This window comes from Ambystoma mexicanum, chromosome 1p (assembly GCF_040938575.1).
Source record: "Ambystoma mexicanum isolate Mex_15411 chromosome 1p, UKY_AmexF1_1, whole genome shotgun sequence".
Lineage (NCBI taxonomy): Eukaryota > Metazoa > Chordata > Amphibia > Caudata > Ambystomatidae > Ambystoma > Ambystoma mexicanum.
This window is the reverse complement of record NC_090921.1, coordinates 232803619-232825558: the sequence shown is the minus strand read 5'-3', so window position 1 is coordinate 232825558 and position 21940 is coordinate 232803619. Positions and strand designations below refer to the sequence as shown.

Sequence of the window (21940 nt, the reverse complement as noted above, 5' to 3'; positions counted from 1 at the left end):
CCCAGATTCCTCGGCCAAGAATAGCATTTGCATGACCAGCATGCCCGGCGGTATGGTAAGCATATTTTGCATGGCTCCGCCCCAAGATTTCCATGGGTCCCACAGCGCCTGGTGCGAGACGGCCAGACACAGGCTGCAGAGCTCCACCCAGAGAAGCTGCAGCCCGGCCTGGCACTGGCCCCGTCACCTAGCGGCCGAAAGTCACCCTCAGCTGCCCAGGAGATGCTCCCCCAAGTGCGTCCCCCTCAGATAAGGCTTGGCCGTTCGGGGCCGTTCGGGGCCTTTCAGGGGTGAGGCAGGGCAAGGACAGTGTCCCCCATCTCCTCCTTGTGCTGCTGGCTGGCTGGCTGGCTGGCTCCTTTGCCTTGCTTTGCAGCTCCTGTGAAAAGCAAGCAAAAAGGGCAGACTTTTTTTTCCTCCCGTGACACAACAGCACCTTTTCCGAAACACTGGAAAAAAAAAACACATTTAAACAAAAAAATATTGCAAAGTGCTCTTCTTTCAAGAATTGCTCAGTCTTTCTTTTTCACAGCATTGTTTTCCCCAAGTGGGGAAGTGCACCAGTCCTGGAGGTACTGCAATACCAAGTTGATGCGTGGAGTGGACAGAGCAAGCTCCCATTCCATCTCCCGGTTCCAAAAATCAATTTAATATATGGTCCCCAGATAGAGGACGTATCAGATATTAAACTGATAAGAACAGATACTACACTTGATCTTAGCCAAAAGGCCGAGAAGCGATGCCCACAAAAGCTTTGCCTGAAAGACTGCTGCTCGGCAGCTCCCCTGCTGACTCGGAGCAACGCTCTGCGGCAGAGCCCCAGATTCCTCGGCCAAGAATAGCATTTGCATGACCAGCATGCCCGGCGGTATGGTAAGCATATTTTGCATGGCTCCGCCCCAAGATTTCCATGGGTCCCACAGCGCCTGGTGCGAGACGGCCAGACACAGGCTGCAGAGCTCCACCCAGAGAAGCTGCAGCCCGGCCTGGCACTGGCCCCGTCACCTAGCGGCCGAAAGTCACCCTCAGCTGCCCAGGAGATGCTCCCCCAAGTGCGTCCCCCTCAGATAAGGCTTGGCCGTTCGGGGCCGTTCGGGGCCTTTCAGGGGTGAGGCAGGGCAAGGACAGTGTCCCCCATCTCCTCCTTGTGCTGCTGGCTGGCTGGCTGGCTCCTTTGCCTTGCTTTGCAGCTCCTGTGAAAAGCAAGCAAAAAGGGCAGACTTTTTTTTCCTCCCGTGACACAACAGCACCTTTTCCGAAACACTGGAAAAAAAAAACACATTTAAACAAAAAAATATTGCAAAGTGCTCTTCTTTCAAGAATTGCTCAGTCTTTCTTTTTCACAGCATTGTTTTCCCCAAGTGGGGAAGTGCACCAGTCCTGGAGGTACTGCAATACCAAGTTGATGCGTGGAGTGGACAGAGCAAGCTCCCATTCCATCTCCCGGTTCCAAAAATCAATTTAATATATGGTCCCCAGATAGAGGACGTATCAGATATTAAACTGATAAGAACAGATACTACACTTGATCTTAGCCAAAAGGCCGAGAAGCGATGCCCACAAAAGCTTTGCCTGAAAGACTGCTGCTCGGCAGCTCCCCTGCTGACTCGGAGCAACGCTCTGCGGCAGAGCCCCAGATTCCTCGGCCAAGAATAGCATTTGCATGACCAGCATGCCCGGCGGTATGGTAAGCATATTTTGCATGGCTCCGCCCCAAGATTTCCATGGGTCCCACAGCGCCTGGTGCGAGACGGCCAGACACAGGCTGCAGAGCTCCACCCAGAGAAGCTGCAGCCCGGCCTGGCACTGGCCCCGTCACCTAGCGGCCGAAAGTCACCCTCAGCTGCCCAGGAGATGCTCCCCCAAGTGCGTCCCCCTCAGATAAGGCTTGGCCGTTCGGGGCCGTTCGGGGCCCTTCAGGGGTGAGGCAGGGCAAGGACAGTGTCCCCCATCTCCTCCTTGTGCTGCTGGCTGGCTGGCTGGCTCCTTTGCCTTGCTTTGCAGCTCCTGTGAAAAGCAAGCAAAAAGGGCAGACTTGTTTTTCCTCCCGTGACACAACAGCACCTTTTCCGAAACACTGGAAAAAAAAAACACATTTAAACAAAAAAATATTGCAAAGTGCTCTTCTTTCAAGAATTGCTCAGTCTTTCTTTTTCACAGCATTGTTTTCCCCAAGTGGGGAAGTGCACCAGTCCTGGAGGTACTGCAATACCAAGTTGATGCGTGGAGTGGACAGAGCAAGCTCCCATTCCATCTCCCGGTTCCAAAAATCAATTTAATATATGGTCCCCAGATAGAGGACGTATCAGATATTAAACTGATAAGAACAGATACTACACTTGATCTTAGCCAAAAGGCCGAGAAGCGATGTCCACAAAAGCTTTGCCTGAAAGACTGCTGCTCGGCAGCTCCCCTGCTGACTCGGAGCAACGCTCTGCGGCAGAGCCCCAGATTCCTCGGCCAAGAATAGCATTTGCATGACCAGCATGCCCGGCGGTATGGTAAGCATATTTTGCATGGCTCCGCCCCAAGATTTCCATGGGTCCCACAGCGCCTGGTGCGAGACGGCCAGACACAGGCTGCAGAGCTCCACCCAGAGAAGCTGCAGCCCGGCCTGGCACTGGCCCCGTCACCTAGCGGCCGAAAGTCACCCTCAGCTGCCCAGGAGATGCTCCCCCAAGTGCGTCCCCCTCAGATAAGGCTTGGCCGTTCGGGGCCGTTCGGGGCCTTTCAGGGGTGAGGCAGGGCAAGGACAGTGTCCCCCATCTCCTCCTTGTGCTGCTGGCTGGCTGGCTGGCTGGCTCCTTTGCCTTGCTTTGCAGCTCCTGTGAAAAGCAAGCAAAAAGGGCAGACTTTTTTTTCCTCCCGTGACACAACAGCACCTTTTCCGAAACACTGGAAAAAAAAAACACATTTAAACAAAAAAATATTGCAAAGTGCTCTTCTTTCAAGAATTGCTCAGTCTTTCTTTTTCACAGCATTGTTTTCCCCAAGTGGGGAAGTGCACCAGTCCTGGAGGTACTGCAATACCAAGTTGATGCGTGGAGTGGACAGAGCAAGCTCCCATTCCATCTCCCGGTTCCAAAAATCAATTTAATATATGGTCCCCAGATAGAGGACGTATCAGATATTAAACTGATAAGAACAGATACTACACTTGATCTTAGCCAAAAGGCCGAGAAGCGATGCCCACAAAAGCTTTGCCTGAAAGACTGCTGCTCGGCAGCTCCCCTGCTGACTCGGAGCAACGCTCTGCGGCAGAGCCCCAGATTCCTCGGCCAAGAATAGCATTTGCATGACCAGCATGCCCGGCGGTATGGTAAGCATATTTTGCATGGCTCCGCCCCAAGATTTCCATGGGTCCCACAGCGCCTGGTGCGAGACGGCCAGACACAGGCTGCAGAGCTCCACCCAGAGAAGCTGCAGCCCGGCCTGGCACTGGCCCCGTCACCTAGCGGCCGAAAGTCACCCTCAGCTGCCCAGGAGATGCTCCCCCAAGTGCGTCCCCCTCAGATAAGGCTTGGCCGTTCGGGGCCGTTCGGGGCCTTTCAGGGGTGAGGCAGGGCAAGGACAGTGTCCCCCATCTCCTCCTTGTGCTGCTGGCTGGCTGGCTGGCTCCTTTGCCTTGCTTTGCAGCTCCTGTGAAAAGCAAGCAAAAAGGGCAGACTTTTTTTTCCTCCCGTGACACAACAGCACCTTTTCCGAAACACTGGAAAAAAAAAACACATTTAAACAAAAAAATATTGCAAAGTGCTCTTCTTTCAAGAATTGCTCAGTCTTTCTTTTTCACAGCATTGTTTTCCCCAAGTGGGGAAGTGCACCAGTCCTGGAGGTACTGCAATACCAAGTTGATGCGTGGAGTGGACAGAGCAAGCTCCCATTCCATCTCCCGGTTCCAAAAATCAATTTAATATATGGTCCCCAGATAGAGGACGTATCAGATATTAAACTGATAAGAACAGATACTACACTTGATCTTAGCCAAAAGGCCGAGAAGCGATGCTCACAAAAGCTTTGCCTGAAAGACTGCTGCTCGGCAGCTCCCCTGCTGACTCGGAGCAACGCTCTGCGGCAGAGCCCCAGATTCCTCGGCCAAGAATAGCATTTGCATGACCAGCATGCCCGGCGGTATGGTAAGCATATTTTGCATGGCTCCGCCCCAAGATTTCCATGGGTCCCACAGCGCCTGGTGCGAGACGGCCAGACACAGGCTGCAGAGCTCCACCCAGCCAAGCTGCAGCCCGGCCTGGCACTGGCCCCGTCACCTAGCGGCCGAAAGTCACCCTCAGCTGCCCAGGAGATGCTCCCCCAAGTGCGTCCCCCTCAGATAAGGCTTGGCCGTTCGGGGCCGTTCGGGGCCTTTCAGGGGTGAGGCAGGGCAAGGACAGTGTCCCCCATCTCCTCCTTGTGCTGCTGGCTGGCTGGCTGGCTCCTTTGCCTTGCTTTGCAGCTCCTGTGAAAAGCAAGCAAAAAGGGCAGACTTTTTTTTCCTCCCGTGACACAACAGCACCTTTTCCGAAACACTGGAAAAAAAAAACACATTTAAACAAAAAAATATTGCAAAGTGCTCTTCTTTCAAGAATTGCTCAGTCTTTCTTTTTCACAGCATTGTTTTCCCCAAGTGGGGAAGTGCACCAGTCCTGGAGGTACTGCAATACCAAGTTGATGCGTGGAGTGGACAGAGCAAGCTCCCATTCCATCTCCCGGTTCCAAAAATCAATTTAATATATGGTCCCCAGATAGAGGACGTATCAGATATTAAACTGATAAGAACAGATACTACACTTGATCTTAGCCAAAAGGCCGAGAAGCGATGCCCACAAAAGCTTTGCCTGAAAGACTGCTGCTCGGCAGCTCCCCTGCTGACTCGGAGCAACGCTCTGCGGCAGAGCCCCAGATTCCTCGGCCAAGAATAGCATTTGCATGACCAGCATGCCCGGCGGTATGGTAAGCATATTTTGCATGGCTCCGCCCCAAGATTTCCATGGGTCCCACAGCGCCTGGTGCGAGACGGCCAGACACAGGCTGCAGAGCTCCACCCAGAGAAGCTGCAGCCCGGCCTGGCACTGGCCCCGTCACCTAGCGGCCGAAAGTCACCCTCAGCTGCCCAGGAGATGCTCCCCCAAGTGCGTCCCCCTCAGATAAGGCTTGGCCGTTCGGGGCCGTTCGGGGCCTTTCAGGGGTGAGGCAGGGCAAGGACAGTGTCCCCCATCTCCTCCTTGTGCTGCTGGCTGGCTGGCTGGCTGGCTCCTTTGCCTTGCTTTGCAGCTCCTGTGAAAAGCAAGCAAAAAGGGCAGACTTTTTTTTCCTCCCGTGACACAACAGCACCTTTTCCGAAACACTGGAAAAAAAAAACACATTTAAACAAAAAAATATTGCAAAGTGCTCTTCTTTCAAGAATTGCTCAGTCTTTCTTTTTCACAGCATTGTTTTCCCCAAGTGGGGAAGTGCACCAGTCCTGGAGGTACTGCAATACCAAGTTGATGCGTGGAGTGGACAGAGCAAGCTCCCATTCCATCTCCCGGTTCCAAAAATCAATTTAATATATGGTCCCCAGATAGAGGACGTATCAGATATTAAACTGATAAGAACAGATACTACACTTGATCTTAGCCAAAAGGCCGAGAAGCGATGCCCACAAAAGCTTTGCCTGAAAGACTGCTGCTCGGCAGCTCCCCTGCTGACTCGGAGCAACGCTCTGCGGCAGAGCCCCAGATTCCTCGGCCAAGAATAGCATTTGCATGACCAGCATGCCCGGCGGTATGGTAAGCATATTTTGCATGGCTCCGCCCCAAGATTTCCATGGGTCCCACAGCGCCTGGTGCGAGACGGCCAGACACAGGCTGCAGAGCTCCACCCAGAGAAGCTGCAGCCCGGCCTGGCACTGGCCCCGTCACCTAGCGGCCGAAAGTCACCCTCAGCTGCCCAGGAGATGCTCCCCCAAGTGCGTCCCCCTCAGATAAGGCTTGGCCGTTCGGGGCCGTTCGGGGCCTTTCAGGGGTGAGGCAGGGCAAGGACAGTGTCCCCCATCTCCTCCTTGTGCTGCTGGCTGGCTGGCTGGCTCCTTTGCCTTGCTTTGCAGCTCCTGTGAAAAGCAAGCAAAAAGGGCAGACTTTTTTTTCCTCCCGTGACACAACAGCACCTTTTCCGAAACACTGGAAAAAAAAAACACATTTAAACAAAAAAATATTGCAAAGTGCTCTTCTTTCAAGAATTGCTCAGTCTTTCTTTTTCACAGCATTGTTTTCCCCAAGTGGGGAAGTGCACCAGTCCTGGAGGTACTGCAATACCAAGTTGATGCGTGGAGTGGACAGAGCAAGCTCCCATTCCATCTCCCGGTTCCAAAAATCAATTTAATATATGGTCCCCAGATAGAGGACGTATCAGATATTAAACTGATAAGAACAGATACTACACTTGATCTTAGCCAAAAGGCCGAGAAGCGATGCCCACAAAAGCTTTGCCTGAAAGACTGCTGCTCGGCAGCTCCCCTGCTGACTCGGAGCAACGCTCTGCGGCAGAGCCCCAGATTCCTCGGCCAAGAATAGCATTTGCATGACCAGCATGCCCGGCGGTATGGTAAGCATATTTTGCATGGCTCCGCCCCAAGATTTCCATGGGTCCCACAGCGCCTGGTGCGAGACGGCCAGACACAGGCTGCAGAGCTCCACCCAGCCAAGCTGCAGCCCGGCCTGGCACTGGCCCCGTCACCTAGCGGCCGAAAGTCACCCTCAGCTGCCCAGGAGATGCTCCCCCAAGTGCGTCCCCCTCAGATAAGGCTTGGCCGTTCGGGGCCGTTCGGGGCCTTTCAGGGGTGAGGCAGGGCAAGGACAGTGTCCCCCATCTCCTCCTTGTGCTGCTGGCTGGCTGGCTGGCTGGCTCCTTTGCCTTGCTTTGCAGCTCCTGTGAAAAGCAAGCAAAAAGGGCAGACTTTTTTTTCCTCCCGTGACACAACAGCACCTTTTCCGAAACACTGGAAAAAAAAAACACATTTAAACAAAAAAATATTGCAAAGTGCTCTTCTTTCAAGAATTGCTCAGTCTTTCTTTTTCACAGCATTGTTTTCCCCAAGTGGGGAAGTGCACCAGTCCTGGAGGTACTGCAATACCAAGTTGATGCGTGGAGTGGACAGAGCAAGCTCCCATTCCATCTCCCGGTTCCAAAAATCAATTTAATATATGGTCCCCAGATAGAGGACGTATCAGATATTAAACTGATAAGAACAGATACTACACTTGATCTTAGCCAAAAGGCCGAGAAGCGATGCCCACAAAAGCTTTGCCTGAAAGACTGCTGCTCGGCAGCTCCCCTGCTGACTCGGAGCAACGCTCTGCGGCAGAGCCCCAGATTCCTCGGCCAAGAATAGCATTTGCATGACCAGCATGCCCGGCGGTATGGTAAGCATATTTTGCATGGCTCCGCCCCAAGATTTCCATGGGTCCCACAGCGCCTGGTGCGAGACGGCCAGACACAGGCTGCAGAGCTCCACCCAGAGAAGCTGCAGCCCGGCCTGGCACTGGCCCCGTCACCTAGCGGCCGAAAGTCACCCTCAGCTGCCCAGGAGATGCTCCCCCAAGTGCGTCCCCCTCAGATAAGGCTTGGCCGTTCGGGGCCGTTCGGGGCCTTTCAGGGGTGAGGCAGGGCAAGGACAGTGTCCCCCATCTCCTCCTTGTGCTGCTGGCTGGCTGGCTGGCTGGCTCCTTTGCCTTGCTTTGCAGCTCCTGTGAAAAGCAAGCAAAAAGGGCAGACTTTTTTTTCCTCCCGTGACACAACAGCACCTTTTCCGAAACACTGGAAAAAAAAAACACATTTAAACAAAAAAATATTGCAAAGTGCTCTTCTTTCAAGAATTGCTCAGTCTTTCTTTTTCACAGCATTGTTTTCCCCAAGTGGGGAAGTGCACCAGTCCTGGAGGTACTGCAATACCAAGTTGATGCGTGGAGTGGACAGAGCAAGCTCCCATTCCATCTCCCGGTTCCAAAAATCAATTTAATATATGGTCCCCAGATAGAGGACGTATCAGATATTAAACTGATAAGAACAGATACTACACTTGATCTTAGCCAAAAGGCCGAGAAGCGATGCCCACAAAAGCTTTGCCTGAAAGACTGCTGCTCGGCAGCTCCCCTGCTGACTCGGAGCAACGCTCTGCGGCAGAGCCCCAGATTCCTCGGCCAAGAATAGCATTTGCATGACCAGCATGCCCGGCGGTATGGTAAGCATATTTTGCATGGCTCCGCCCCAAGATTTCCATGGGTCCCACAGCGCCTGGTGCGAGACGGCCAGACACAGGCTGCAGAGCTCCACCCAGAGAAGCTGCAGCCCGGCCTGGCACTGGCCCCGTCACCTAGCGGCCGAAAGTCACCCTCAGCTGCCCAGGAGATGCTCCCCCAAGTGCGTCCCCCTCAGATAAGGCTTGGCCGTTCGGGGCCGTTCGGGGCCTTTCAGGGGTGAGGCAGGGCAAGGACAGTGTCCCCCATCTCCTCCTTGTGCTGCTGGCTGGCTGGCTGGCTCCTTTGCCTTGCTTTGCAGCTCCTGTGAAAAGCAAGCAAAAAGGGCAGACTTTTTTTTCCTCCCGTGACACAACAGCACCTTTTCCGAAACACTGGAAAAAAAAAACACATTTAAACAAAAAAATATTGCAAAGTGCTCTTCTTTCAAGAATTGCTCAGTCTTTCTTTTTCACAGCATTGTTTTCCCCAAGTGGGGAAGTGCACCAGTCCTGGAGGTACTGCAATACCAAGTTGATGCGTGGAGTGGACAGAGCAAGCTCCCATTCCATCTCCCGGTTCCAAAAATCAATTTAATATATGGTCCCCAGATAGAGGACGTATCAGATATTAAACTGATAAGAACAGATACTACACTTGATCTTAGCCAAAAGGCCGAGAAGCGATGCCCACAAAAGCTTTGCCTGAAAGACTGCTGCTCGGCAGCTCCCCTGCTGACTCGGAGCAACGCTCTGCGGCAGAGCCCCAGATTCCTCGGCCAAGAATAGCATTTGCATGACCAGCATGCCCGGCGGTATGGTAAGCATATTTTGCATGGCTCCGCCCCAAGATTTCCATGGGTCCCACAGCGCCTGGTGCGAGACGGCCAGACACAGGCTGCAGAGCTCCACCCAGCCAAGCTGCAGCCCGGCCTGGCACTGGCCCCGTCACCTAGCGGCCGAAAGTCACCCTCAGCTGCCCAGGAGATGCTCCCCCAAGTGCGTCCCCCTCAGATAAGGCTTGGCCGTTCGGGGCCGTTCGGGGCCTTTCAGGGGTGAGGCAGGGCAAGGACAGTGTCCCCCATCTCCTCCTTGTGCTGCTGGCTGGCTGGCTGGCTCCTTTGCCTTGCTTTGCAGCTCCTGTGAAAAGCAAGCAAAAAGGGCAGACTTTTTTTTCCTCCCGTGACACAACAGCACCTTTTCCGAAACACTGGAAAAAAAAAACACATTTAAACAAAAAAATATTGCAAAGTGCTCTTCTTTCAAGAATTGCTCAGTCTTTCTTTTTCACAGCATTGTTTTCCCCAAGTGGGGAAGTGCACCAGTCCTGGAGGTACTGCAATACCAAGTTGATGCGTGGAGTGGACAGAGCAAGCTCCCATTCCATCTCCCGGTTCCAAAAATCAATTTAATATATGGTCCCCAGATAGAGGACGTATCAGATATTAAACTGATAAGAACAGATACTACACTTGATCTTAGCCAAAAGGCCGAGAAGCGATGCCCACAAAAGCTTTGCCTGAAAGACTGCTGCTCGGCAGCTCCCCTGCTGACTCGGAGCAACGCTCTGCGGCAGAGCCCCAGATTCCTCGGCCAAGAATAGCATTTGCATGACCAGCATGCCCGGCGGTATGGTAAGCATATTTTGCATGGCTCCGCCCCAAGATTTCCATGGGTCCCACAGCGCCTGGTGCGAGACGGCCAGACACAGGCTGCAGAGCTCCACCCAGAGAAGCTGCAGCCCGGCCTGGCACTGGCCCCGTCACCTAGCGGCCGAAAGTCACCCTCAGCTGCCCAGGAGATGCTCCCCCAAGTGCGTCCCCCTCAGATAAGGCTTGGCCGTTCGGGGCCGTTCGGGGCCTTTCAGGGGTGAGGCAGGGCAAGGACAGTGTCCCCCATCTCCTCCTTGTGCTGCTGGCTGGCTGGCTGGCTCCTTTGCCTTGCTTTGCAGCTCCTGTGAAAAGCAAGCAAAAAGGGCAGACTTTTTTTTCCTCCCGTGACACAACAGCACCTTTTCCGAAACACTGGAAAAAAAAAACACATTTAAACAAAAAAATATTGCAAAGTGCTCTTCTTTCAAGAATTGCTCAGTCTTTCTTTTTCACAGCATTGTTTTCCCCAAGTGGGGAAGTGCACCAGTCCTGGAGGTACTGCAATACCAAGTTGATGCGTGGAGTGGACAGAGCAAGCTCCCATTCCATCTCCCGGTTCCAAAAATCAATTTAATATATGGTCCCCAGATAGAGGACGTATCAGATATTAAACTGATAAGAACAGATACTACACTTGATCTTAGCCAAAAGGCCGAGAAGCGATGCCCACAAAAGCTTTGCCTGAAAGACTGCTGCTCGGCAGCTCCCCTGCTGACTCGGAGCAACGCTCTGCGGCAGAGCCCCAGATTCCTCGGCCAAGAATAGCATTTGCATGACCAGCATGCCCGGCGGTATGGTAAGCATATTTTGCATGGCTCCGCCCCAAGATTTCCATGGGTCCCACAGCGCCTGGTGCGAGACGGCCAGACACAGGCTGCAGAGCTCCACCCAGCCAAGCTGCAGCCCGGCCTGGCACTGGCCCCGTCACCTAGCGGCCGAAAGTCACCCTCAGCTGCCCAGGAGATGCTCCCCCAAGTGCGTCCCCCTCAGATAAGGCTTGGCCGTTCGGGGCCGTTCGGGGCCTTTCAGGGGTGAGGCAGGGCAAGGACAGTGTCCCCCATCTCCTCCTTGTGCTGCTGGCTGGCTGGCTGGCTGGCTCCTTTGCCTTGCTTTGCAGCTCCTGTGAAAAGCAAGCAAAAAGGGCAGACTTTTTTTTCCTCCCGTGACACAACAGCACCTTTTCCGAAACACTGGAAAAAAAAAACACATTTAAACAAAAAAATATTGCAAAGTGCTCTTCTTTCAAGAATTGCTCAGTCTTTCTTTTTCACAGCATTGTTTTCCCCAAGTGGGGAAGTGCACCAGTCCTGGAGGTACTGCAATACCAAGTTGATGCGTGGAGTGGACAGAGCAAGCTCCCATTCCATCTCCCGGTTCCAAAAATCAATTTAATATATGGTCCCCAGATAGAGGACGTATCAGATATTAAACTGATAAGAACAGATACTACACTTGATCTTAGCCAAAAGGCCGAGAAGCGATGCCCACAAAAGCTTTGCCTGAAAGACTGCTGCTCGGCAGCTCCCCTGCTGACTCGGAGCAACGCTCTGCGGCAGAGCCCCAGATTCCTCGGCCAAGAATAGCATTTGCATGACCAGCATGCCCGGCGGTATGGTAAGCATATTTTGCATGGCTCCGCCCCAAGATTTCCATGGGTCCCACAGCGCCTGGTGCGAGACGGCCAGACACAGGCTGCAGAGCTCCACCCAGAGAAGCTGCAGCCCGGCCTGGCACTGGCCCCGTCACCTAGCGGCCGAAAGTCACCCTCAGCTGCCCAGGAGATGCTCCCCCAAGTGCGTCCCCCTCAGATAAGGCTTGGCCGTTCGGGGCCGTTCGGGGCCTTTCAGGGGTGAGGCAGGGCAAGGACAGTGTCCCCCATCTCCTCCTTGTGCTGCTGGCTGGCTGGCTGGCTCCTTTGCCTTGCTTTGCAGCTCCTGTGAAAAGCAAGCAAAAAGGGCAGACTTTTTTTTCCTCCCGTGACACAACAGCACCTTTTCCGAAACACTGGAAAAAAAAAACACATTTAAACAAAAAAATATTGCAAAGTGCTCTTCTTTCAAGAATTGCTCAGTCTTTCTTTTTCACAGCATTGTTTTCCCCAAGTGGGGAAGTGCACCAGTCCTGGAGGTACTGCAATACCAAGTTGATGCGTGGAGTGGACAGAGCAAGCTCCCATTCCATCTCCCGGTTCCAAAAATCAATTTAATATATGGTCCCCAGATAGAGGACGTATCAGATATTAAACTGATAAGAACAGATACTACACTTGATCTTAGCCAAAAGGCCGAGAAGCGATGCTCACAAAAGCTTTGCCTGAAAGACTGCTGCTCGGCAGCTCCCCTGCTGACTCGGAGCAACGCTCTGCGGCAGAGCCCCAGATTCCTCGGCCAAGAATAGCATTTGCATGACCAGCATGCCCGGCGGTATGGTAAGCATATTTTGCATGGCTCCGCCCCAAGATTTCCATGGGTCCCACAGCGCCTGGTGCGAGACGGCCAGACACAGGCTGCAGAGCTCCACCCAGCCAAGCTGCAGCCCGGCCTGGCACTGGCCCCGTCACCTAGCGGCCGAAAGTCACCCTCAGCTGCCCAGGAGATGCTCCCCCAAGTGCGTCCCCCTCAGATAAGGCTTGGCCGTTCGGGGCCGTTCGGGGCCTTTCAGGGGTGAGGCAGGGCAAGGACAGTGTCCCCCATCTCCTCCTTGTGCTGCTGGCTGGCTGGCTGGCTCCTTTGCCTTGCTTTGCAGCTCCTGTGAAAAGCAAGCAAAAAGGGCAGACTTTTTTTTCCTCCCGTGACACAACAGCACCTTTTCCGAAACACTGGAAAAAAAAAAACACATTTAAACAAAAAAATATTGCAAAGTGCTCTTCTTTCAAGAATTGCTCAGTCTTTCTTTTTCACAGCATTGTTTTCCCCAAGTGGGGAAGTGCACCAGTCCTGGAGGTACTGCAATACCAAGTTGATGCGTGGAGTGGACAGAGCAAGCTCCCATTCCATCTCCCGGTTCCAAAAATCAATTTAATATATGGTCCCCAGATAGAGGACGTATCAGATATTAAACTGATAAGAACAGATACTACACTTGATCTTAGCCAAAAGGCCGAGAAGCGATGCCCACAAAAGCTTTGCCTGAAAGACTGCTGCTCGGCAGCTCCCCTGCTGACTCGGAGCAACGCTCTGCGGCAGAGCCCCAGATTCCTCGGCCAAGAATAGCATTTGCATGACCAGCATGCCCGGCGGTATGGTAAGCATATTTTGCATGGCTCCGCCCCAAGATTTCCATGGGTCCCACAGCGCCTGGTGCGAGACGGCCAGACACAGGCTGCAGAGCTCCACCCAGAGAAGCTGCAGCCCGGCCTGGCACTGGCCCCGTCACCTAGCGGCCGAAAGTCACCCTCAGCTGCCCAGGAGATGCTCCCCCAAGTGCGTCCCCCTCAGATAAGGCTTGGCCGTTCGGGGCCGTTCGGGGCCTTTCAGGGGTGAGGCAGGGCAAGGACAGTGTCCCCCATCTCCTCCTTGTGCTGCTGGCTGGCTGGCTGGCTGGCTCCTTTGCCTTGCTTTGCAGCTCCTGTGAAAAGCAAGCAAAAAGGGCAGACTTTTTTTTCCTCCCGTGACACAACAGCACCTTTTCCGAAACACTGGAAAAAAAAAACACATTTAAACAAAAAAATATTGCAAAGTGCTCTTCTTTCAAGAATTGCTCAGTCTTTCTTTTTCACAGCATTGTTTTCCCCAAGTGGGGAAGTGCACCAGTCCTGGAGGTACTGCAATACCAAGTTGATGCGTGGAGTGGACAGAGCAAGCTCCCATTCCATCTCCCGGTTCCAAAAATCAATTTAATATATGGTCCCCAGATAGAGGACGTATCAGATATTAAACTGATAAGAACAGATACTACACTTGATCTTAGCCAAAAGGCCGAGAAGCGATGCCCACAAAAGCTTTGCCTGAAAGACTGCTGCTCGGCAGCTCCCCTGCTGACTCGGAGCAACGCTCTGCGGCAGAGCCCCAGATTCCTCGGCCAAGAATAGCATTTGCATGACCAGCATGCCCGGCGGTATGGTAAGCATATTTTGCATGGCTCCGCCCCAAGATTTCCATGGGTCCCACAGCGCCTGGTGCGAGACGGCCAGACACAGGCTGCAGAGCTCCACCCAGCCAAGCTGCAGCCCGGCCTGGCACTGGCCCCGTCACCTAGCGGCCGAAAGTCACCCTCAGCTGCCCAGGAGATGCTCCCCCAAGTGCGTCCCCCTCAGATAAGGCTTGGCCGTTCGGGGCCGTTCGGGGCCTTTCAGGGGTGAGGCAGGGCAAGGACAGTGTCCCCCATCTCCTCCTTGTGCTGCTGGCTGGCTGGCTGGCTGGCTCCTTTGCCTTGCTTTGCAGCTCCTGTGAAAAGCAAGCAAAAAGGGCAGACTTTTTTTTCCTCCCGTGACACAACAGCACCTTTTCCGAAACACTGGAAAAAAAAAACACATTTAAACAAAAAAATATTGCAAAGTGCTCTTCTTTCAAGAATTGCTCAGTCTTTCTTTTTCACAGCATTGTTTTCCCCAAGTGGGGAAGTGCACCAGTCCTGGAGGTACTGCAATACCAAGTTGATGCGTGGAGTGGACAGAGCAAGCTCCCATTCCATCTCCCGGTTCCAAAAATCAATTTAATATATGGTCCCCAGATAGAGGACGTATCAGATATTAAACTGATAAGAACAGATACTACACTTGATCTTAGCCAAAAGGCCGAGAAGCGATGCCCACAAAAGCTTTGCCTGAAAGACTGCTGCTCGGCAGCTCCCCTGCTGACTCGGAGCAACGCTCTGCGGCAGAGCCCCAGATTCCTCGGCCAAGAATAGCATTTGCATGACCAGCATGCCCGGCGGTATGGTAAGCATATTTTGCATGGCTCCGCCCCAAGATTTCCATGGGTCCCACAGCGCCTGGTGCGAGACGGCCAGACACAGGCTGCAGAGCTCCACCCAGAGAAGCTGCAGCCCGGCCTGGCACTGGCCCCGTCACCTAGCGGCCGAAAGTCACCCTCAGCTGCCCAGGAGATGCTCCCCCAAGTGCGTCCCCCTCAGATAAGGCTTGGCCGTTCGGGGCCGTTCGGGGCCCTTCAGGGGTGAGGGCAGGGCAAGGACAGTGTCCCCCATCTCCTCCTTGTGCTGCTGGCTGGCTGGCTGGCTCCTTTGCCTTGCTTTGCAGCTCCTGTGAAAAGCAAGCAAAAAGGGCAGACTTTTTTTTCCTCCCGTGACACAACAGCACCTTTTCCGAAACACTGGAAAAAAAAAACACATTTAAACAAAAAAATATTGCAAAGTGCTCTTCTTTCAAGAATTGCTCAGTCTTTCTTTTTCACAGCATTGTTTTCCCCAAGTGGGGAAGTGCACCAGTCCTGGAGGTACTGCAATACCAAGTTGATGCGTGGAGTGGACAGAGCAAGCTCCCATTCCATCTCCCGGTTCCAAAAATCAATTTAATATATGGTCCCCAGATAGAGGACGTATCAGATATTAAACTGATAAGAACAGATACTACACTTGATCTTAGCCAAAAGGCCGAGAAGCGATGCTCACAAAAGCTTTGCCTGAAAGACTGCTGCTCGGCAGCTCCCCTGCTGACTCGGAGCAACGCTCTGCGGCAGAGCCCCAGATTCCTCGGCCAAGAATAGCATTTGCATGACCAGCATGCCCGGCGGTATGGTAAGCATATTTTGCATGGCTCCGCCCCAAGATTTCCATGGGTCCCACAGCGCCTGGTGCGAGACGGCCAGACACAGGCTGCAGAGCTCCACCCAGCCAAGCTGCAGCCCGGCCTGGCACTGGCCCCGTCACCTAGCGGCCGAAAGTCACCCTCAGCTGCCCAGGAGATGCTCCCCCAAGTGCGTCCCCCTCAGATAAGGCTTGGCCGTTCGGGGCCGTTCGGGGCCTTTCAGGGGTGAGGCAGGGCAAGGACAGTGTCCCCCATCTCCTCCTTGTGCTGCTGGCTGGCTGGCTGGCTCCTTTGCCTTGCTTTGCAGCTCCTGTGAAAAGCAAGCAAAAAGGGCAGACTTTTTTTTCCTCCCGTGACACAACAGCACCTTTTCCGAAACACTGGAAAAAAAAAACACATTTAAACAAAAAAATATTGCAAAGTGCTCTTCTTTCAAGAATTGCTCAGTCTTTCTTTTTCACAGCATTGTTTTCCCCAAGTGGGGAAGTGCACCAGTCCTGGAGGTACTGCAATACCAAGTTGATGCGTGGAGTGGACAGAGCAAGCTCCCATTCCATCTCCCGGTTCCAAAAATCAATTTAATATATGGTCCCCAGATAGAGGACGTATCAGATATTAAACTGATAAGAACAGATACTACACTTGATCTTAGCCAAAAGGCCGAGAAGCGATGCTCACAAAAGCTTTGCCTGAAAGACTGCTGCTCGGCAGCTCCCCTGCTGACTCGGAGCAACGCTCTGCGGCAGAGCCCCAGATTCCTCGGCCAAGAATAGCATTTGCATGACCAGCATGCCCGGCGGTATGGTAAGCATATTTTGCATGGCTCCGCCCCAAGATTTCCATGGGTCCCACAGCGCCTGGTGCGAGACGGCCAGACACAGGCTGCAGAGCTCCACCCAGCCAAGCTGCAGCCCGGCCTGGCACTGGCCCCGTCACCTAGCGGCCGAAAGTCACCCTCAGCTGCCCAGGAGATGCTCCCCCAAGTGCGTCCCCCTCAGATAAGGCTTGGCCGTTCGGGGCCGTTCGGGGCCTTTCAGGGGTGAGGCAGGGCAAGGACAGTGTCCCCCATCTCCTCCTTGTGCTGCTGGCTGGCTGGCTGGCTCCTTTGCCTTGCTTTGCAGCTCCTGTGAAAAGCAAGCAAAAAGGGCAGACTTTTTTTTCCTCCCGTGACACAACAGCACCTTTTCCGAAACACTGGAAAAAAAAAACACATTTAAACAAAAAAATATTGCAAAGTGCTCTTCTTTCAAGAATTGCTCAGTCTTTCTTTTTCACAGCATTGTTTTCCCCAAGTGGGGAAGTGCACCAGTCCTGGAGGTACTGCAATACCAAGTTGATGCGTGGAGTGGACAGAGCAAGCTCCCATTCCATCTCCCGGTTCCAAAAATCAATTTAATATATGGTCCCCAGATAGAGGACGTATCAGATATTAAACTGATAAGAACAGATACTACACTTGATCTTAGCCAAAAGGCCGAGAAGCGATGCCCACAAAAGCTTTGCCTGAAAGACTGCTGCTCGGCAGCTCCCCTGCTGACTCGGAGCAACGCTCTGCGGCAGAGCCCCAGATTCCTCGGCCAAGAATAGCATTTGCATGACCAGCATGCCCGGCGGTATGGTAAGCATATTTTGCATGGCTCCGCCCCAAGATTTCCATGGGTCCCACAGCGCCTGGTGCGAGACGGCCAGACACAGGCTGCAGAGCTCCACCCAGAGAAGCTGCAGCCCGGCCTGGCACTGGCCCCGTCACCTAGCGGCCGAAAGTCACCCTCAGCTGCCCAGGAGATGCTCCCCCAAGTGCGTCCCCCTCAGATAAGGCTTGGCCGTTCGGGGCCGTTCGGGGCCTTTCAGGGGTGAGGCAGGGCAAGGACAGTGTCCCCCATCTCCTCCTTGTGCTGCTGGCTGGCTGGCTGGCTGGCTCTTTGCCTTGCTTTGCAGCTCCTGTGAAAAGCAAGCAAAAAGGGCAGACTTTTTTTTCCTCCCGTGACACAACAGCACCTTTTCCGAAACACTGGAAAAAAAAAACACATTTAAACAAAAAAATATTGCAAAGTGCTCTTCTTTCAAGAATTGCTCAGTCTTTCTTTTTCACAGCATTGTTTTCCCCAAGTGGGGAAGTGCACCAGTCCTGGAGGTACTGCAATACCAAGTTGATGCGTGGAGTGGACAGAGCAAGCTCCCATTCCATCTCCCGGTTCCAAAAATCAATTTAATATATGGTCCCCAGATAGAGGACGTATCAGATATTAAACTGATAAGAACAGATACTACACTTGATCTTAGCCAAAAGGCCGAGAAGCGATGCCCACAAAAGCTTTGCCTGAAAGACTGCTGCTCGGCAGCTCCCCTGCTGACTCGGAGCAACGCTCTGCGGCAGAGCCCCAGATTCCTCGGCCAAGAATAGCATTTGCATGACCAGCATGCCCGGCGGTATGGTAAGCATATTTTGCATGGCTCCGCCCCAAGATTTCCATGGGTCCCACAGCGCCTGGTGCGAGACGGCCAGACACAGGCTGCAGAGCTCCACCCAGAGAAGCTGGCAGCCCGGCCTGGCACTGGCCCCGTCACCTAGCGGCCGAAAGTCACCCTCAGCTGCCCAGGAGATGCTCCCCCAAGTGCGTCCCCCTCAGATAAGGCTTGGCCGTTCGGGGCCGTTCGGGGCCTTTCAGGGGTGGAGGCAGGGCAAGGACAGTGTCCCCCATCTCCTCCTTGTGCTGCTGGCTGGCTGGCTGGCTCCTTTGCCTTGCTTTGCAGCTCCTGTGAAAAGCAAGCAAAAAGGGCAGACTTTTTTTTCCTCCCGTGACACAACAGCACCTTTTCCGAAACACTGGAAAAAAAAAACACATTTAAACAAAAAAATATTGCAAAGTGCTCTTCTTTCAAGAATTGCTCAGTCTTTCTTTTTCACAGCATTGTTTTCCCCAAGTGGGGAAGTGCACCAGTCCTGGAGGTACTGCAATACCAAGTTGATGCGTGGAGTGGACAGAGCAAGCTCCCATTCCATCTCCCGGTTCCAAAAATCAATTTAATATATGGTCCCCAGATAGAGGACGTATCAGATATTAAACTGATAAGAACAGATACTACACTTGATCTTAGCCAAAAGGCCGAGAAGCGATGCCCACAAAAGCTTTGCCTGAAAGACTGCTGCTCGGCAGCTCCCCTGCTGACTCGGAGCAACGCTCTGCGGCAGAGCCCCAGATTCCTCGGCCAAGAATAGCATTTGCATGACCAGCATGCCCGGCGGTATGGTAAGCATATTTTGCATGGCTCCGCCCCAAGATTTCCATGGGTCCCACAGCGCCTGGTGCGAGACGGCCAGACACAGGCTGCAGAGCTCCACCCAGCCAAGCTGCAGCCCGGCCTGGCACTGGCCCCGTCACCTAGCGGCCGAAAGTCACCCTCAGCTGCCCAGGAGATGCTCCCCCAAGTGCGTCCCCCTCAGATAAGGCTTGGCCGTTCGGGGCCGTTCGGGGCCTTTCAGGGGTGAGGCAGGGCAAGGACAGTGTCCCCCATCTCCTCCTTGTGCTGCTGGCTGGCTGGCTGGCTGGCTCCTTTGCCTTGCTTTGCAGCTCCTGTGAAAAGCAAGCAAAAAGGGCAGACTTTTTTTTCCTCCCGTGACACAACAGCACCTTTTCCGAAACACTGGAAAAAAAAAACACATTTAAACAAAAAAATATTGCAAAGTGCTCTTCTTTCAAGAATTGCTCAGTCTTTCTTTTTCACAGCATTGTTTTCCCCAAGTGGGGAAGTGCACCAGTCCTGGAGGTACTGCAATACCAAGTTGATGCGTGGAGTGGACAGAGCAAGCTCCCATTCCATCTCCCGGTTCCAAAAATCAATTTAATATATGGTCCCCAGATAGAGGACGTATCAGATATTAAACTGATAAGAACAGATACTACACTTGATCTTAGCCAAAAGGCCGAGAAGCGATGCCCACAAAAGCTTTGCCTGAAAGACTGCTGCTCGGCAGCTCCCCTGCTGACTCGGAGCAACGCTCTGCGGCAGAGCCCCAGATTCCTCGGCCAAGAATAGCATTTGCATGACCAGCATGCCCGGCGGTATGGTAAGCATATTTTGCATGGCTCCGCCCCAAGATTTCCATGGGTCCCACAGCGCCTGGTGCGAGACGGCCAGACACAGGCTGCAGAGCTCCACCCAGAGAAGCTGCAGCCCGGCCTGGCACTGGCCCCGTCACCTAGCGGCCGAAAGTCACCCTCAGCTGCCCAGGAGATGCTCCCCCAAGTGCGTCCCCCTCAGATAAGGCTTGGCCGTTCGGGGCCGTTCGGGGCCTTTCAGGGGTGAGGCAGGGCAAGGACAGTGTCCCCCATCTCCTCCTTGTGCTGCTGGCTGGCTGGCTGGCTCCTTTGCCTTGCTTTGCAGCTCCTGTGAAAAGCAAGCAAAAAGGGCAGACTTTTTTTTCCTCCCGTGACACAACAGCACCTTTTCCGAAACACTGGAAAAAAAAAAACACATTTAAACAAAAAAATATTGCAAAGTGCTCTTCTTTCAAGAATTGCTCAGTCTTTCTTTTTCACAGCATTGTTTTCCCCAAGTGGGGAAGTGCACCAGTCCTGGAGGTACTGCAATACCAAGTTGATGCGTGGAGTGGACAGAGCAAGCTCCCATTCCATCTCCCGGTTCCAAAAATCAATTTAATATATGGTCCCCAGATAGAGGACGTATCAGATATTAAACTGATAAGAACAGATACTACACTTGATCTTAGCCAAAAGGCCGAGAAGCGATGCCCACAAAAGCTTTGCCTGAAAGACTGCTGCTCGGCAGCTCCCCTGCTGACTCGGAGCAACGCTCTGCGGCAGAGCCCCAGATTCCTCGGCCAAGAATAGCATTTGCATGACCAGCATGCCCGGCGGTATGGTAAGCATATTTTGCATGGCTCCGCCCCAAGATTTCCATGGGTCCCACAGCGCCTGGTGCGAGACGGCCAGACACAGGCTGCAGAGCTCCACCCAGAGAAGCTGCAGCCCGGCCTGGCACTGGCCCCGTCACCTAGCGGCCGAAAGTCACCCTCAGCTGCCCAGGAGATGCTCCCCCAAGTGCGTCCCCCTCAGATAAGGCTTGGCCGTTCGGGGCCGTTCGGGGCCTTTCAGGGGTGAGGCAGGGCAAGGACAGTGTCCCCCATCTCCTCCTTGTGCTGCTGGCTGGCTGGCTGGCTCCTTTGCCTTGCTTTGCAGCTCCTGTGAAAAGCAAGCAAAAAGGGCAGACTTTTTTTTCCTCCCGTGACACAACAGCACCTTTTCCGAAACACTGGAAAAAAAAAACACATTTAAACAAAAAAATATTGCAAAGTGCTCTTCTTTCAAGAATTGCTCAGTCTTTCTTTTTCACAGCATTGTTTTCCCCAAGTGGGGAAGTGCACCAGTCCTGGAGGTACTGCAATACCAAGTTGATGCGTGGAGTGGACAGAGCAAGCTCCCATTCCATCTCCCGGTTCCAAAAATCAATTTAATATATGGTCCCCAGATAGAGGACGTATCAGATATTAAACTGATAAGAACAGATACTACACTTGATCTTAGCCAAAAGGCCGAGAAGCGATGCCCACAAAAGCTTTGCCTGAAAGACTGCTGCTCGGCAGCTCCCCTGCTGATCGGAGCAACGCTCTGCGGCAGAGCCCCAGATTCCTCGGCCAAGAATAGCATTTGCATGACCAGCATGCCCGGCGGTATGGTAAGCATATTTTGCATGGCTCCGCCCCAAGATTTCCATGGGTCCCACAGCGCCTGGTGCGAGACGGCCAGACACAGGCTGCAGAGCTCCACCCAGCCAAGCTGCAGCCCGGCCTGGCACTGGCCCCGTCACCTAGCGGCCGAAAGTCACCCTCAGCTGCCCAGGAGATGCTCCCCCAAGTGCGTCCCCCTCAGATAAGGCTTGGCCGTTCGGGGCCGTTCGGGGCCTTTCAGGGGTGAGGCAGGGCAAGGACAGTGTCCCCCATCTCCTCCTTGTGCTGCTGGCTGGCTGGCTGGCTCCTTTGCCTTGCTTTGCAGCTCCTGTGAAAAGCAAGCAAAAAGGGCAGACTTTTTTTTTCCTCCCGTGACACAACAGCACCTTTTCGAAACACTGGAAAAAAAAAACACATTTAAACAAAAAAATATTGCAAAGTGCTCTTCTTTCAAGAATTGCTCAGTCTTTCTTTTTCACAGCATTGTTTTCCCCAAGTGGGGAAGTGCACCAGTCCTGGAGGTACTGCAATACCAAGTTGATGCGTGGAGTGGACAGAGCAAGCTCCCATTCCATCTCCCGGTTCCAAAAATCAATTTAATATATGGTCCCCAGATAGAGGACGTATCAGATATTAAACTGATAAGAACAGATACTACACTTGATCTTAGCCAAAAGGCCGAGAAG

General features: G+C 53.2%; 27 non-coding genes across 27 annotated transcripts; all 27 read right to left on the bottom strand.

Annotated features, from left to right (window-relative positions):
* Window positions 1–550: 550 nt before the first annotated feature.
* On the bottom strand, window positions 551–741 carry LOC138465824 (U2 spliceosomal RNA). Its single transcript, XR_011267908.1, has one exon. It is a non-coding gene; the product is annotated as a U2 spliceosomal RNA (small nuclear RNA).
* Window positions 742–1364: 623 nt separating this feature from the next.
* On the bottom strand, window positions 1365–1555 carry LOC138465813 (U2 spliceosomal RNA). The gene has a single exon (XR_011267907.1). It is a non-coding gene; the product is annotated as a U2 spliceosomal RNA (small nuclear RNA).
* Window positions 1556–2178: 623 nt separating this feature from the next.
* On the bottom strand, window positions 2179–2369 carry LOC138465802 (U2 spliceosomal RNA). Its single transcript, XR_011267906.1, has one exon. It is a non-coding gene; the product is annotated as a U2 spliceosomal RNA (small nuclear RNA).
* Window positions 2370–2996: 627 nt separating this feature from the next.
* On the bottom strand, window positions 2997–3187 carry LOC138465791 (U2 spliceosomal RNA). Its single transcript, XR_011267905.1, has one exon. It is a non-coding gene; the product is annotated as a U2 spliceosomal RNA (small nuclear RNA).
* A 623-nt stretch (window positions 3188–3810) lies between these two features.
* LOC138465780 (U2 spliceosomal RNA) lies at window positions 3811–4001 on the bottom strand. The gene has a single exon (XR_011267904.1). It is a non-coding gene; the product is annotated as a U2 spliceosomal RNA (small nuclear RNA).
* Window positions 4002–4624: 623 nt separating this feature from the next.
* On the bottom strand, window positions 4625–4815 carry LOC138465769 (U2 spliceosomal RNA). Its single transcript, XR_011267903.1, has one exon. It is a non-coding gene; the product is annotated as a U2 spliceosomal RNA (small nuclear RNA).
* A 627-nt stretch (window positions 4816–5442) lies between these two features.
* Window positions 5443–5633, bottom strand: LOC138465758 (U2 spliceosomal RNA). The gene has a single exon (XR_011267902.1). It is a non-coding gene; the product is annotated as a U2 spliceosomal RNA (small nuclear RNA).
* Window positions 5634–6256: 623 nt separating this feature from the next.
* LOC138465746 (U2 spliceosomal RNA) lies at window positions 6257–6447 on the bottom strand. The gene has a single exon (XR_011267901.1). It is a non-coding gene; the product is annotated as a U2 spliceosomal RNA (small nuclear RNA).
* A 627-nt stretch (window positions 6448–7074) lies between these two features.
* On the bottom strand, window positions 7075–7265 carry LOC138465735 (U2 spliceosomal RNA). The gene has a single exon (XR_011267900.1). It is a non-coding gene; the product is annotated as a U2 spliceosomal RNA (small nuclear RNA).
* Window positions 7266–7892: 627 nt separating this feature from the next.
* Window positions 7893–8083, bottom strand: LOC138465724 (U2 spliceosomal RNA). The gene has a single exon (XR_011267899.1). It is a non-coding gene; the product is annotated as a U2 spliceosomal RNA (small nuclear RNA).
* A 623-nt stretch (window positions 8084–8706) lies between these two features.
* On the bottom strand, window positions 8707–8897 carry LOC138465702 (U2 spliceosomal RNA). Its single transcript, XR_011267897.1, has one exon. It is a non-coding gene; the product is annotated as a U2 spliceosomal RNA (small nuclear RNA).
* Window positions 8898–9520: 623 nt separating this feature from the next.
* On the bottom strand, window positions 9521–9711 carry LOC138465691 (U2 spliceosomal RNA). The gene has a single exon (XR_011267896.1). It is a non-coding gene; the product is annotated as a U2 spliceosomal RNA (small nuclear RNA).
* Window positions 9712–10334: 623 nt separating this feature from the next.
* On the bottom strand, window positions 10335–10525 carry LOC138465680 (U2 spliceosomal RNA). Its single transcript, XR_011267895.1, has one exon. It is a non-coding gene; the product is annotated as a U2 spliceosomal RNA (small nuclear RNA).
* A 627-nt stretch (window positions 10526–11152) lies between these two features.
* Window positions 11153–11343, bottom strand: LOC138465669 (U2 spliceosomal RNA). Its single transcript, XR_011267894.1, has one exon. It is a non-coding gene; the product is annotated as a U2 spliceosomal RNA (small nuclear RNA).
* A 623-nt stretch (window positions 11344–11966) lies between these two features.
* On the bottom strand, window positions 11967–12157 carry LOC138465658 (U2 spliceosomal RNA). The gene has a single exon (XR_011267893.1). It is a non-coding gene; the product is annotated as a U2 spliceosomal RNA (small nuclear RNA).
* A 624-nt stretch (window positions 12158–12781) lies between these two features.
* Window positions 12782–12972, bottom strand: LOC138465647 (U2 spliceosomal RNA). The gene has a single exon (XR_011267892.1). It is a non-coding gene; the product is annotated as a U2 spliceosomal RNA (small nuclear RNA).
* Window positions 12973–13599: 627 nt separating this feature from the next.
* On the bottom strand, window positions 13600–13790 carry LOC138465636 (U2 spliceosomal RNA). The gene has a single exon (XR_011267891.1). It is a non-coding gene; the product is annotated as a U2 spliceosomal RNA (small nuclear RNA).
* Window positions 13791–14417: 627 nt separating this feature from the next.
* LOC138465625 (U2 spliceosomal RNA) lies at window positions 14418–14608 on the bottom strand. Its single transcript, XR_011267890.1, has one exon. It is a non-coding gene; the product is annotated as a U2 spliceosomal RNA (small nuclear RNA).
* Window positions 14609–15232: 624 nt separating this feature from the next.
* Window positions 15233–15423, bottom strand: LOC138465614 (U2 spliceosomal RNA). Its single transcript, XR_011267889.1, has one exon. It is a non-coding gene; the product is annotated as a U2 spliceosomal RNA (small nuclear RNA).
* A 623-nt stretch (window positions 15424–16046) lies between these two features.
* LOC138465603 (U2 spliceosomal RNA) lies at window positions 16047–16237 on the bottom strand. Its single transcript, XR_011267888.1, has one exon. It is a non-coding gene; the product is annotated as a U2 spliceosomal RNA (small nuclear RNA).
* A 623-nt stretch (window positions 16238–16860) lies between these two features.
* Window positions 16861–17051, bottom strand: LOC138465580 (U2 spliceosomal RNA). The gene has a single exon (XR_011267886.1). It is a non-coding gene; the product is annotated as a U2 spliceosomal RNA (small nuclear RNA).
* A 626-nt stretch (window positions 17052–17677) lies between these two features.
* Window positions 17678–17868, bottom strand: LOC138465569 (U2 spliceosomal RNA). Its single transcript, XR_011267885.1, has one exon. It is a non-coding gene; the product is annotated as a U2 spliceosomal RNA (small nuclear RNA).
* A 625-nt stretch (window positions 17869–18493) lies between these two features.
* Window positions 18494–18684, bottom strand: LOC138465558 (U2 spliceosomal RNA). Its single transcript, XR_011267884.1, has one exon. It is a non-coding gene; the product is annotated as a U2 spliceosomal RNA (small nuclear RNA).
* A 627-nt stretch (window positions 18685–19311) lies between these two features.
* LOC138465547 (U2 spliceosomal RNA) lies at window positions 19312–19502 on the bottom strand. Its single transcript, XR_011267883.1, has one exon. It is a non-coding gene; the product is annotated as a U2 spliceosomal RNA (small nuclear RNA).
* Window positions 19503–20126: 624 nt separating this feature from the next.
* Window positions 20127–20317, bottom strand: LOC138465536 (U2 spliceosomal RNA). The gene has a single exon (XR_011267882.1). It is a non-coding gene; the product is annotated as a U2 spliceosomal RNA (small nuclear RNA).
* A 623-nt stretch (window positions 20318–20940) lies between these two features.
* On the bottom strand, window positions 20941–21131 carry LOC138465525 (U2 spliceosomal RNA). The gene has a single exon (XR_011267881.1). It is a non-coding gene; the product is annotated as a U2 spliceosomal RNA (small nuclear RNA).
* A 622-nt stretch (window positions 21132–21753) lies between these two features.
* Window positions 21754–21940, bottom strand: LOC138459682 (U2 spliceosomal RNA). Its single transcript, XR_011262642.1, has one exon. It is a non-coding gene; the product is annotated as a U2 spliceosomal RNA (small nuclear RNA).